The 13,738-nt window shown below is 39.2% G+C and overlaps 1 long non-coding RNA gene across 1 annotated transcript; it reads right to left on the bottom strand.

Moving 5' to 3' along the window:
* Positions 1 to 6,762: 6,762 nt before the first annotated feature.
* LOC128835636 (uncharacterized) lies at positions 6,763 to 12,568 on the bottom strand. Its single transcript, XR_008444682.1, has 3 exons — positions 12,426 to 12,568; positions 10,621 to 10,744; positions 6,763 to 6,936 (listed from the first exon to the last, which is right to left on the bottom strand). It is a non-coding gene; the product is annotated as an uncharacterized LOC128835636 (long non-coding RNA).
* Positions 12,569 to 13,738: the final 1,170 nt, after the last annotated feature.

Below are 13,738 nucleotides of genomic sequence, written 5' to 3'. Positions count from 1 at the left end.
CACACACACAAATTTTCTGAGGGAGCTCATGGTATATAGGAGAAATTATGGGACTAATTAAGCAAAGAGTATTATATACTCCAACAGACGGAATACATCTTTTTATTTAATGCAGTTTTTTGGGGCTGGGTTTTTTTTTTTTTTACCACGAACTTGCTGCAATTAGGAGGTTGTTGGAGAGATATCAATTGAGATTTGGGGACTGCTTTCTGAAGATGTTTTGAATTTCCAACTAATTGGTAGCTTTCTTTGATAACTATTTTATTGTTGGGTTCAGCTAGATGAAAATCAACCACAAAGGGAACTCAATTTTGTTTGTCATTAATTTTAACTCTGTTTCACAGATGATTTACATATATGATATTTTCCCAGGTTTTTTTGTACCACTCTTGAACTCCAGCTAGCAGCAGTTGGACTGATGTAGTGTCATTTTCTATTTATTTATGTTACTTAAAATATCCTGTGTTACATTAAGATAGGTTTGTACAAGAGGGTGAAAAAAGCAGTAAGAGGACCAAAATGGGAGTTCTTGCAATTTATGACAGACTAGGAAATGAGTGGCCCCGAGGACTACATTTATTTCATCACTTTCATCCCAAATTACGCTTGAACGTTGTGGTCAAAAGAAAGCAGACATACACTATGGGTATGTGGCTGTACTTTGGGGAAGATGTTGTACATGTACCACATAAACTAAAAAGAATAAATTTGGTGCTGAATCTGCAAACCCTTGTTCATCTGAATTGTGCCATTACCTTGGACTCTCTCCTGTAAATAAGGGACTGCAGGATCAAGCCTATGAATAATGTGAGTTAGGACTGGCAGGATGGAACTCTCAGGGGCAGAGAGGACATCTCGCTAACAATAATGTAAAGAGACCTGGGCATATGGCGCCTGATTCAAAGCCCACTGAAAGACTCCCATTGACTTCAATAAGCTTTGGACCAGGCCCACAGGGAGTAAGAAAAAACAGCTTTTGGGGCAAGTTTAGACTCTTACGGTGGGGGGACGGACACATTTGATATTTGTCTGGAATTAATTAAAGAAATGATTAGCACAGGCAAAAACAGGTGTGTATGGGGTTAGTCACTGTAGATATTTTTGTTTGGGATTTGAGTTCATGTGGCCAACTGTTCAGCAGTGGACTGAGTATTCACAACTGGTTTCTTCCTTTCAGGCTGCAGCTGTTCTATTTAGCAGAGAAGAGCGGGTTAGCATCTTGATGGAGAACACCATTTGTGCACTGTTGTAGGGAACCTGGGCCCCTTGGTTGTGATTCATTTAGGAGTACAATAGAATTCACTTATGTGGTACCTTGATAAACAATACAGCCAGTGACATCTACTTCAAATACTTACTAACCCTGCAACCACAGGAGTGCTCCACTTCTCTGTGCCCTTCGGTGGAACCATATAGCCTGAGCATACCACTCGTATGGAAAAATTGACAGGAGAACTGATACATTGCACTGCATTTCGCTTTTCAGTGAATACATGGCACATCTAGGTTATTTATGTGACCTGTTGGGTGTTGTCTGCAAGCCAGTTTATAATTGCGATTTGGTGTCATGAACTTCCCACTTTACAAGCCATTGATTCACTTTAGGTTGCTTCCTTGCTGTATTTTGGTTGTTTAAATTGTAGTTCTACTCCAAAAAGTATCGATGTAAAAATGTAATCTTCTCACTTAACAGATGTGCCTCACAAATGTATTCAGAGTCATAGGCGTTGCTGACTGAAGTGACTGAGATATGTTTTTAGTTCTTTTTGGCTATGATTGCACAGCTAAGAGAATGAGCTGGGTTCTGTTACTTCATGTTTCATCAGCGGAATTGCACAATTGCTCACTAATATCCAGTCAGTAACACTTTTGCAGTGGAAGGCAGTGGAGTTGTACAAATGACACTGAAGGCATAATTTAGATCACAGAACACTTTTTCTCTGGTGAGGATGTGCAAGAAGGAAAGACTCCAGCTTCACCCAGATCCCAGTTGAATCTGCAGCTTGGGCAGTTAGACAATAAATATTTTAAGTTGAAAATTGAGCAGATATGTTTTAGAAATTGCTGATAGGCAATAATCACAGATTACTCCAATGCCATGTTCACAGCCACTTTTCAGAGAGGAGCTGTTAATTAAATGGTAATCTATTATATATATTTTAATACATTTCAAATTTTGTAAAATAGATTTTTAACAGTCATTCATTAAAGTGAATGTTTCCCAGGGGAGGAAAGTGCCTTTGATAATTGGGGTGATTATGTAAATTGTTTGCAGTGAAACTTGAAGTTAAGCAAAGCTCATTTGGTTTTGAGTTGCCATATAAACTCAAATTTAGGACCTCATGTTGCCAGTGTTACATATATAACTGTGTTCATTTAATGTACCAATCATAGTACTAAGTGTCATGTGCATGGTTAAGAAAAGCAATATTTTTGTCTCAAAGGACCATACATACAATATTCCTGTTGTTTCAATTCTGAGGGGGATTGTCACAGTTCAGAGCAGTTGCACCTCTATTCCCGTCCTGTGGTGCCTCAAGGGTGCCCACTCTAGGCTCCCGGCTCCTCAGCTGTCACCTCTGTTGGGTGGAGACACGCGTCTCTCTGGGGTTTTTCCAGGCTGCATGTTTCACTGCCTATACTGTGATATCCCCAGCAAGCCAGACTGCCTAAATAGGTCAGCATCTGTGCTTTGCTTTCTCTCCAAAGGCTATAAACAGTTGTCACTGCCAGTAGTCACAAGCTCTTTATAAGCAAGCACATTTGTTCTTAAGGTAAAAGCATTACAAACAAACAAAAACCAATAAAGGTTCCTATATGCGTGGTAAAAGCTTATGAGAGGTCATCCATCAGTCTTATAGAGCCTCAGTAGGCCAAAGTCCTTCCAACACCTTCCGGGAAGGATTGCCCCTCCTTACCCCCACCTCGGATAGAAGGTTTGCTGGATCAAAAAAAAAGGGGGCCCAGAGTTAGTTTAAACTCAGGCTATTTATTCAAAAGTCCTTTCTTTGTCCAGATTCAACTAGTATAGAACCTCTCTAGGTGGTGATACTTCTCTGGAGATGTTACAAACTATGTGAATTTGCCTTATCACCCCGCACTGTCCACCCTTCTCCCCCCCACACACACACTATTCTTAGTTCCTAGAGGAACTGTGGTCACCCTCCTCCCTGGAATTACATGCAATCCCTGGCATACAATGATACGTAACTATAATACAGTAAGATCTCTCAAAGATATTACAGGAAATTGCTCTATCTGTCACAGGGTACATTTGTTCATAGGGAAAGACCATGATGGCTATTCTGTAGTCATTACTGATGGAGAGTTTAAGCAAACAGAGGTGCAAGGCATTGTTCCCCCAGTTGACAAAAAATATGGGATCATCGTGAGCTGTGGTGATAGGGAGTTCCAGAGCTGAGGAAACACCATGCAAACAAGAGTTTACCTTGTGGTCTGTCACCCACACCATCCCTGTTAATCACACTGCCATGGAGAAAAAAGAGGCCTCTCAGATCACCAGCCTACTGAGGGTGATAAAGATTTTCACCAGAACCTTATAGAAATAGATTTAGAAGGGGATAAGGCTAGAGGTGTGAAGCTAATAGAGAACAAAGGTCTCTTTTAAAGAGCAGCGTGACTAGCTATGATAAAAAATAATACATAGTAATAGCTATAAAGAACCAAAGGCTCTTCTGAATAATACTTCTGTCAAGTGTTTAAAAGATTAAGATTTAGGGCAACATTCTGAACCTCATGTCCATATTGTAAATCTGAACAGGGTTAATTAGGCCATTACTTTATAATTAAACTTCTTTAATTGTTTAAAGAAAAAGCTTGGATTCTGGAACCCAGTTCAGGGAAAAGTGTAAATTTCTGGCGTACATGGGTCCATGCATGCAGGTTACAGTTCTATATTCTCATAGTACTACAGATAGTCTGAAACTTGAACAAGAAGGAATGGATTAGGTCCCGTGGAACTCCAAAGTTGAGACCACTCAGGGAAGAGGAGCAAGTGCTCATCATAACCTTTGGGGACCTGACTGTGAGGAATGAGCAATGCCTTCACACTGTGACTATCTGGGTTTTGTCACTAAAATGATCATTTCCACAGCACTAGCACAATATCTTTTATGAAGCTTGACTAAGAGGGTCTAGTGTGGAAATGATCATTTTAGTGACAAAATCTAGATAGGTTTTTAGGGTGTTGGCAGAGGTCAATGTCTACTGGGTTCAGTTTGCTATCATATTTGTTTCCACCAGGGTGTGCCAGTTAAGCAGACTGTATTCTATTGTTGCATAAGGATACCAAATAGCAGTTGAGCGGTGTGTACGAACTGTAGTGAAACCAGAGCTTTTTTTCCAACCCATTTATCAAAGCACATTTTAAGGCAGGTAAAATAATAATAAATCTTGAGCAAAAAAAAGAGTATTTTAATAAATAAAGGATTTTAAAAAAAAATCAACGCAGATGTGCTGGATTTTTGCCTCCTCTTGTCTTAACCCATGACTGATTCATCAGCTGGAGTTTAAAGACTCAAAACTCCTTATAGTAATTGATTCTCGGGGGCTATTAGCTTAAATGTAAATGCTTAACATAGATATTGTGTAGGTGGGTGTTAGAGAGAAGACACCTAATTTGTCAGCAATACAAGACAGTCTGTTCATACAGTAGGTTAGAAAAGCGAAGAATGTTAGAAATCAGAGATTCACAAAAGCCTCCCAGAGTTGGCTGTAAGTGGAATCTCCCATTGTGAGTAATTATAAGAAACACACTGTGTAAGAGCCTGTGCTGGATCGAAATATCAGAGCTGCTCCTTTAGTTCAACAGGCAGAGCACTTACCTGTGATGCTATTTTCAGAAGGGTCTACATCAGTTAGGCACCTAATGCCTCGTGCTTTCAGTGGGAGTTGAGCACCTAACTCCCTTAGGTGCTTTTGAAAATCCCTCCACCAATTTCTAGTCTCACAATCAACTTCTGCCTGTGAACAGATATACTGGAGATTCCGTCAAGGTTGGCCGGTCAAAAGTTTAACCTGCTTTTTCCCCCCCTATCAGCAAAGATAATTTGCACCAAAGGTCACCCATCAGTCTTATAGGGCCTCTGCAGGGCAAAGTCCTTCCAACCTTTTGACATAAAAATAAGATTTCAGTTTCCATCTTCCAGAGATTTATTGTCCAGCACATCAAAGACCAAGGAGATTTTTTAAGTTCTGAAAAGCAAAAACCATAGGGGGTATCCCTTTAATTGGCCCCAAATTCCTGTTTGTTGAAGCAGGTGTATAACGGCCTCTCCTGGTGAATGTGAATGATCCTCTGACTCATTGTGGATTGTTAGATAGGAAGTGTTGCTTGATTAAAATACTATATCAACGTTTAAAAATTGTTCCGATTAAAGTGAAACAAACAAAACATCACTGCTGCATGTGATAATTCACGTAAGGTACATTAAGTATTAGCACTGTTTTGTTTTCACAGGTGATTGTGAAAAGGCCTGTTATTGTACTCAGTGAATAGTGTTCAAGCTTCTGAGAGCTTTTTTAATTCAACTGATTCATTTCCGTTTTTGTTCTTTAAATATGTACTGAAGTAGTTCACTGTCTGCTGCATTATATTTTTTCCATTCGAGCACAGTTGTTTCCCCACTTCCTTCCAACTATCATTTTTTTAAAATTGTGGCTGCTACACAAGTGTCTACTATTGATTTATTTACTAACTTAAGACCTGAGCCTGCAGTCATCGCACAAGGCGATTGTGGCTTTAACCCGTGGAGACATGGAGGGTGAAAGGACAACACGTCAGTTAGAGCCCATGGAAGGTTTCTGGATGACTCATCAACAGTATTGCCAATCCCAAATGTTCAAAAACTCATGAGTCAGTCATGAGTCAGTCTTTCCCAAAATAATGAGATTGGATTAAATGTATGAGATATTAAAACTAATAAAATTAGGGTTCTCTATTTGCTTTGAGCTCTTAGAATTCATGTTTTCAAGCTGTTCTCTGCAACCATCAGCCCAAGAATTTTTTTTTAAATGAAACTTGAGATTCTTACACAATCACATGCCTCCAGAGGCCAGTACTTTTAGGCAAACACTGCATATTTTGAGGGTCATGATAAAATCATTAGAGTTGGTAACACCTTATCCAGAATTCTTCTTAGTGTTCTGGGGAGTGTAAACTGGAGATCTTTTAAAAGTATGGAGTAAGTGTTTTCTCCTTTCTGCTGAGTCTTGGCTCCATCACCACCCTCCATCCAATGGCTAGTTCCACCACCAGCCTGGAGCAGCCCACATTAGTGTGATTGTGACTGGCCTTTTCACAAGAGGGTAGGAGGGGAAAAGGCCACTATAAATCATTTCTCCAACTTACACATTAATTCAGAGTCATCCATGATAAGGACCTCAAGCAAAAGCCCTCTTGATTTCAGGGTGCATTTGCTTGAGTAAGGACTCCAGGATCAAACTCATACTTAGGAGCCACTTTTACTGCCTAAGTCACTAGAGGTTACTGGGATGTGTCAGTTCCCCAGCAGTTAACACATTCTCGCCTGCTCTCATTTAATGGAAATGTGAAAAGCCGAAGGAAGCTGGGGTTCTAAATTTCTTTCAGATCCTTTCAAAAAAAAAAAAAAAAAAAAGGCCAGATGTTTCACAAAACATTTTAAGAACTTTATTTAAAAAACATTTTCTTTTTAAATGGAATTTACAACAAATACAATTAAACATGTTTTTCTAACTAAACACACTAGTTTATAGCTTGTGGCAGGAAAAATAAATACATAAAAATAAAAACAAGCTGAGACTCAAAGCTAATCGCTGATGAGTTGGCTCGAGTTGGATCTGCTGCTGGAGCTTCACTCACTCTCTCCTTCTGTAATCTCAGACCTTTCTCTGCTGCCAAATCCACTCTTCCAGAATCACCTTGACCTAGAGGGACTAATAGGGTGATTTAGTCTTTATACTCCATTCATTGCCTGGCTTCTTTTTTAGAGACCACCACCAAGAGCCTAATTTATCTTGGATTTCTGCACTCTGTGGGACAATTTATGTTGCACTGGCTCCTAGAAGAGTAATCAAATGATAGCAATTTTTGGATACAATTGACCAGGGTGGGATTTAATCCATAGTCTAAAGGGCAATGTCTCTGAAGCCCACTTCCAAGTGTCTCTCCCTCCTCAAGTGTCTCTCCCTCTTCAAGTGTCTCTCCCCACAGGCAGTCAGTATCTTGAGGGCAATACTAGGGGAATCCTGACCAAAAGACTTGCAGGAGAACTTGAAAGAGAAGACTAATCTCTTGTTTCCTGGTGTGGATGCTGCTCCACTTCTGAGAAGTATATCCCAAAGTTCCACTTTGAAGTCTCAATCCCACTTCCCTTCTGTTCATTCTCAAATCCATCATCCATCATGCTCACTCTCGGACATGAACTAAGATGGTGGAAGCCCATGTGTACATTATAAAAACAGAATCGTCAATGCAGGAGTTCCTCATAGCATGACAGAGCCATCCCCTACCCAAGGACATTGGGTGACAATTGTGACCTGTATCATTTTGTATACAAGAAGCCAGACTGGTTTTGTACATTTCATTATGAGCTTCTTCAGAGACACAGTCTTAAACAGTGCAGAAAAGAAGTCATATAAAACAAGATGTACAAAGCAATCTAACCTTCCTTTGCACTCAAAGGTCCTTTTCTTTTTTATTCTATTTTCAACTATAGTAATAGCTACATTTCTTAAACCAAAGATAGTTTTACTTTTCTTGTTCTCACATAAACATGTTGCATACTAAGTAGACTTAGCGGTGAATCCTAATGTGCCTCCTGATAATAATGAACAAGTACAGTGGAAAGTTTCTGATGAAGTCAATATGCTATTGTGTTGGCTTGAGTCAAATTACAAACATCAGCTGATCCTAAATTACTAGTGTAAGGTTGGATTCAGATGGCACTGTGCTCAATTTATTGAGGCTCAGTCTCAGATGTCTGCAGCTCTACATTATGCAACAAGTATCATTTAATCTCAGTTAGACAGCACAAAAACTGTCTGCGTTTATCATAAAACTCAATGTGGGAACAAGTTCAAGTACATCTGAAGATTCAAATATGCTCCTTCTTTATAAGGTTCTTTACCATAACACTTTCATGGAAAACTGCTGTATTTTACCTTAGTTCCAAACTGTATTGTACTGCCCTCATTAAAACAATCTACTTTATACTTGGCTCATAAGATGGTGATATGAAGACGATGCACTACAGATATATGTGTAGTTTTACATTTCAGCTTCCTCGTCAATAATTTTTTTGCTTATTTGCATTCGTGTTGTCTCTCTGTACAAGCTTCTCTAGTACAAAGCTGATGCTTTCTTTTATTGGATTCTATTGTGCTGTCATGCCTGGTTTACAACATAATAATCTCATGGACACTTACAATTATGAACGTCTTATGAGTATTCACAAACACATTAAAGATGTTCAGGTAGCAAATTAGCTGCGCAGCTCAACAATCTGCACTTACAGTAAATATCCTGCTTTTAGAGAAGTAGATATCCTCTAAAAGTCAGTAGTTGTTTTGGAAGCACTTTGTCACATTTATGAAGAACTGCGTCACGTTTATGGCACATAGTGTCATGATAAGTTGTCTAAAGTGCCTGTTAGCTTCTCTCACAAATTGAACAAAAATGTACACCAGAAGATAAGCTAATATAGTAACATTAGGTGTTCAGAGACTGCCTTTTTTTTAACACAAGACTTGAGCTATATCTTTCAACTTTCCTCCCTTGCCCTGTTTCATTACAGCAGTTCAGGAGAAAAGGGCCCATTTTAATTTTGCACTATGAAACGTTATAAAGACATTTTAAAAAGTATATAACTTTTAACAGTTTTTTTTTTTTTAAAAAGCATGCAGCTGTTCTAACATAGGAGATCCTGATTAGTTCTTTTTTTAATACAAACCACAAAGAGGTAAACGAATTTGTATTATTTTTAACTAGCCATTCAAACTTAATACAAATCCAACTATGTATTTGTGTTATTTCTTTGGGCACCTTCAAAATGCCAGCAAGTATCTGAGTAACTTGAACTAATGGTGGTCTATGTCAGGTGCCGAAAGGAATAACCCGAAAATGACTTTTTGAGTCTACTTATCGTGTAGTTGTGTTTCACAGCTAGGAAGGAAACAGAAACGCAGAAATATAAGAAGTGAGAAGAGGAGCAAAATGAAAATATAAACATTTTTACTAAAGATTTTTGTCTGTCAGCTCCTTCTCATATCTATTCTGGTTCTGCCAAAAGATATAAGATGTGTTCTATACAAAGAGTAACGGAAACTCACATACAATAGGGCAGCATTTCCCAAAGGGTGGACCACTTCTCCCTGGGCTGTGGGAAAAGGCTTCTCAATTGGAATTTCAGCATTACATTTTCTTAAAAGTCAGCCTCTAAAAGTTATGGTTGCAAAGAAAACCTTGCAAGTGTGACCCATCTGTAACCAATGAAGAAGTGGCTGCCTGAGTTTGCAGACAGCTTGATAAAGCTCTGAGGTGTGAACTGTTCTAGTCATTCAAAGGCATTAGCTCTGAAACCAATGATGCTACTTTCATTATCAACAATGTTGACTATTTCACTGCTCATCAAAACATATAAGAAATGAGAGAAAGTTACTTTAGGATGAATGTCTACACAACCTACTCTGAGTGACCACTCATTTTGGGTGGTCTTTTAAGAACTTGTGGCAGGTTTTATAGGGTACCAAGATTGACTTCACTGTCCTAAAGATGAGCTCAGTTTTCTAAAGTTTGGAAAATGCTGCACTAGGGCCTCTCCTGCACAGCTGCTAGTCCATGAACCATTCCCAGGCTACATAGAAAGACTGCTCCCTGTAGTGATGGGATACTACACACCCCAGAAGTCTCCATATAATACTGCTTTGAGCATTATGTGATCTAGATGGTACCTAGTATGAGTCCCCAATATGAGTCATGGATTCTTCCTGATTAATTCACATAAGCTTTACTTTCTCTGAGCAGCTCTGTATTGCCTGGTATTGGAGATGGTATTTTTGGTTGGTTGGTAGCCTCTCTCATGACCTTTCCATTGGCTCACTGTCCAGCCAGCATCTGCAAATTTTTAAGTCTTGTGCACCTTGAGATGTCCTCACATAATTTCTTCCAGTAAGGACACATGGAGCTGTGAATCCTGAGCACACAAGTGTTTTCAGCTGGCATTTGCAAACCAGAGAGCCAATGACTAATTTAGGGAGCAATCCCAAAAGATATTTTCCAGCAAGTCTTTTACCTAAGTAAATTAATAAACAAAATCAACTTTGCTCCCTCTTCCCCTGAAGGAGAAACAATAAAGAAAGGTTTATTATGTATGAAGACTTCCAGATCTAGCTTCTGAGTAACAAAGACTGCAACACAAACAATTGGAGTTTAAATGATGCTTTATTCATGCTTTCTCCTCTGCCCTCTCTACTAACCCACTTCTGTGCCCTCTGTGCATCTTATTGACAGGCACCTGTCTGCCTATTAACACCTCGTTAAAGCACACACCTGCTGTGGTTTTACTTAATCCCAGTCCACTGCAGCCATTAACCCTCTATATTTCATTATGAGGCACTCACCACAATAGCAGCACTGAAGGGCTCATTAGCTGGTCGCACTGCCACGGAAAATTGGTTTTGTGGGGGGTGTCTCCTTTCGGTTCAAATTCCTTCTTTAAATAATTAATTTGTATTAAATATTTTCCTAGAAAAAAATACATGAATGCACATGCATTAAATCCAGCTGAAACAGCACAATGTTCAGACATAACAGATTAATACAGAGCCATGCAATACATATTTACAAATGGGAAGAAGGACAGCCTTGCCATGAAACCCCAGCATTAGGGTTCAGGAGACATGGATTCTATTCTGGGATCTGCCACACATATGCAGGGGGATGTGGGCAAGTCGAATAATCTATCTCTGCCTCAGTTTCCTTCTCTAAAAAATCAATGTAAGTGCTCAGACTGTAATTAGTACTATAACACGCATGCATAATAATAAGGGAGAATGTACAGAGGAAAGTGTTAGATTTTACAGCAATAACTATAGTGAAACAGAGACAAGAAGGAGCAAGGTTCATCAATACCATCACAACAGGAAATTGTCATGAACATCTGATAATATTAATATAGGGGTCAGATGCCAAATTGTTATTGCAACTCTTCTGCTGCTTCATCTCACCATTTCAAAAATAATTATATCTTGATGTCATTTGATTTAGAGGAAAAGTTGGACAAGGCATAGAAACTTGCCCATGTACTCTAATCCACCATTTGATCATCATTCCCCACACCTGCCTCTCAGGTGAATAGGAGCCCTCAGCTTGCTTCAGATCAGGAATGCATCTCTTTGGTATATGGCTACATAAAACCTCTAATGATCTTTTTTGAGAAAATCTTTCAAGAAGGAACACAATACAGGACAGAGTCAGCTGCATCCATAAATATGATCAGTGATTTGCTGCAAACTAGATTAAATAGTCACATCAGTCCACAAATCAGCTCTGCAATTTTCTTATTCAAAGCCCTTGCAGATGGGTAATTTGCTGTGTAATTGCTTTTTCATTGCTCCTTTTTCATGGAATATTGCTTTATTTGGTCAAGCCACAGAAGACACTAGTGTTGCTCTTGCACATTTCACAATGCTCACTTCATGCAGAGATATCCTGTTGAATATGTGCAACGGGACTGACTGTATGAGACACTCAGAAGCCCCAGGATTTTAATCGTTAAAATTAGTAGTGCTTGCTCCTAAGTTTAGCTTTCAGGCTAGATAAACTTTCTGGTTTTAAGACTCTAACCTTGCCTTCACTAAAGAAAAAGGTGTGTTTTGGACACATTAGCTAATATGTTAACGCATGTTGGAATTCTAGTATAGACAAGGCAGCTATAGTACTTTTAACATGTGTTAACTGCTTGAGGTAAACCCTAGTGGAGAACCTACATTTTACCGTGACCATACAGCATGTGTTAAATCTATGACTGATTGTCTATATTAAAATGTAACCTATTATTTAATATATGTTAAAATACACCCTTTTTCCTTGTTTAGACATGGCCAATATGCCTTGATGCCATGATTCCCTCTTGATAGTGTTCTAACACCAAAACCCCTCATCATCCACCATCCTTCGCATGACTGATATTTGTGTTGCAAACAAGCCTGTGTAGTAAAAAAAACCCATCTCTGATGACTTATTGGTGTTGTTCCTTTCTCTCCACCTGCTAATCTAGGAGTATATCTGATAATCCCTGAAAAGACCATATATATTCATATGCAGCGTAAGATGCAGCTAATGAGGTGTTTATATAAAGAGTAAAAAGCCATTCCTCATTCTGAGTAGAAAAGACAGTGGATCGGATTCAATAAGGAAAACTTACCACATAAACATAGGTCAGCTGCTCTTTAGTCTGGTGATCATGGTCTAGATAAACACAAACCCAGAGATGGGGTTTTTCCTTTAAACAAAAAGAGGATAAAGCTCACGAGAAAGGTTTTCAGCACATCAGGTCAATCCATTCTAACATGCATCTGGGAGAGAAGAAAATGGAGGAAAATAGCTGAGATACCACATTTATTAACAGGTTTCAGAGTAGCAGCCGTGTTAGTCTGTATCCGCAAAAAGAACAGGAGTACTTGTGGCACTTTAGAGACTAACAAATTTGTGTCTCTAAGGTGCCACAAGTACTCCTGTTCTTTTTGCACATTTATTAACTATTCTGAGTACAGAGAATATGCTGCAGTTCCTCACCTAGGGACTCACCTAATGGCCATTGAAGTCAATGGAAAGACTCCCATTGATTTCAATGGACTGTGGACAGAGCTCTCAGAGTGGCAACAGGTGCTATATGCCATTGTGTGGTAATTCTTGCTAAACATTAACTTTTAAGAGCAATCATGTCTACATACCCTCCCCATACGTTAGTATTATTATGTTAACATTTTAGATTCCTGCAGCACCTAAGGGTCACAATCAGATTGTGCCCCATAGGCACTGTACAACTATATAATAAATGACAGTCCCTGCCCCTAAAGACCTTAAACGTAGTGCCTGACTCTCCATGCCGCTGCTTCTTTGGTGTCACTCTGATGGTGTAAAGAGGTCACGCAGGAAGCAGAATTACCCCAAGGGAAACCCTCCCCTCTCCTCCACCAGCAGAATGGTCTCCTTCCCAGCCTTCAAAGTATTGAGATAGAGGTAGGGAGGACGTGTGGGGAGACCACATTGCCCACTGGTTGTTCTCTTTTACCATGACTACTAGGGGGCAGTGGGCAGATCAAGTGCAATTTAGAGCCTTGAGGCTGCTCTCATTTACACTGGGTGCGGGGCAGGTATATCAATGCCAGATTAAACACAATCCTGAGAGCTCTCACCTCCCGCTGAATTCAGTAGAAGTTGATGACATCCACAGGATCAGGCTTTTAAAACATGCTAGTCCTGCAAAATTGCTAATTGTAACCAAATATACTTTACATTTTTAGAGCAGGGGAAATGATGGCGCTGTTTAAATTGGGAATTTTTTATTTGTTTAATAATCCCATACATTTCTATTTTCACATTTTGTCATCGTGAGACTTGAAGGTAATTCTGTGTGTGGACGTTAAACATATTTAACTCATGAATGTATTAAAATGAGTCCATCCATGTATTTTCACATACTGTAGTTAAAGTTCCATAGAATACCCATGATTT

Source organism: Malaclemys terrapin, chromosome 4 (genome assembly GCF_027887155.1).
Source record: "Malaclemys terrapin pileata isolate rMalTer1 chromosome 4, rMalTer1.hap1, whole genome shotgun sequence".
NCBI lineage: Eukaryota > Metazoa > Chordata > Testudines > Emydidae > Malaclemys > Malaclemys terrapin.
This window is presented reverse-complemented; position numbering and strand designations above follow the sequence as displayed.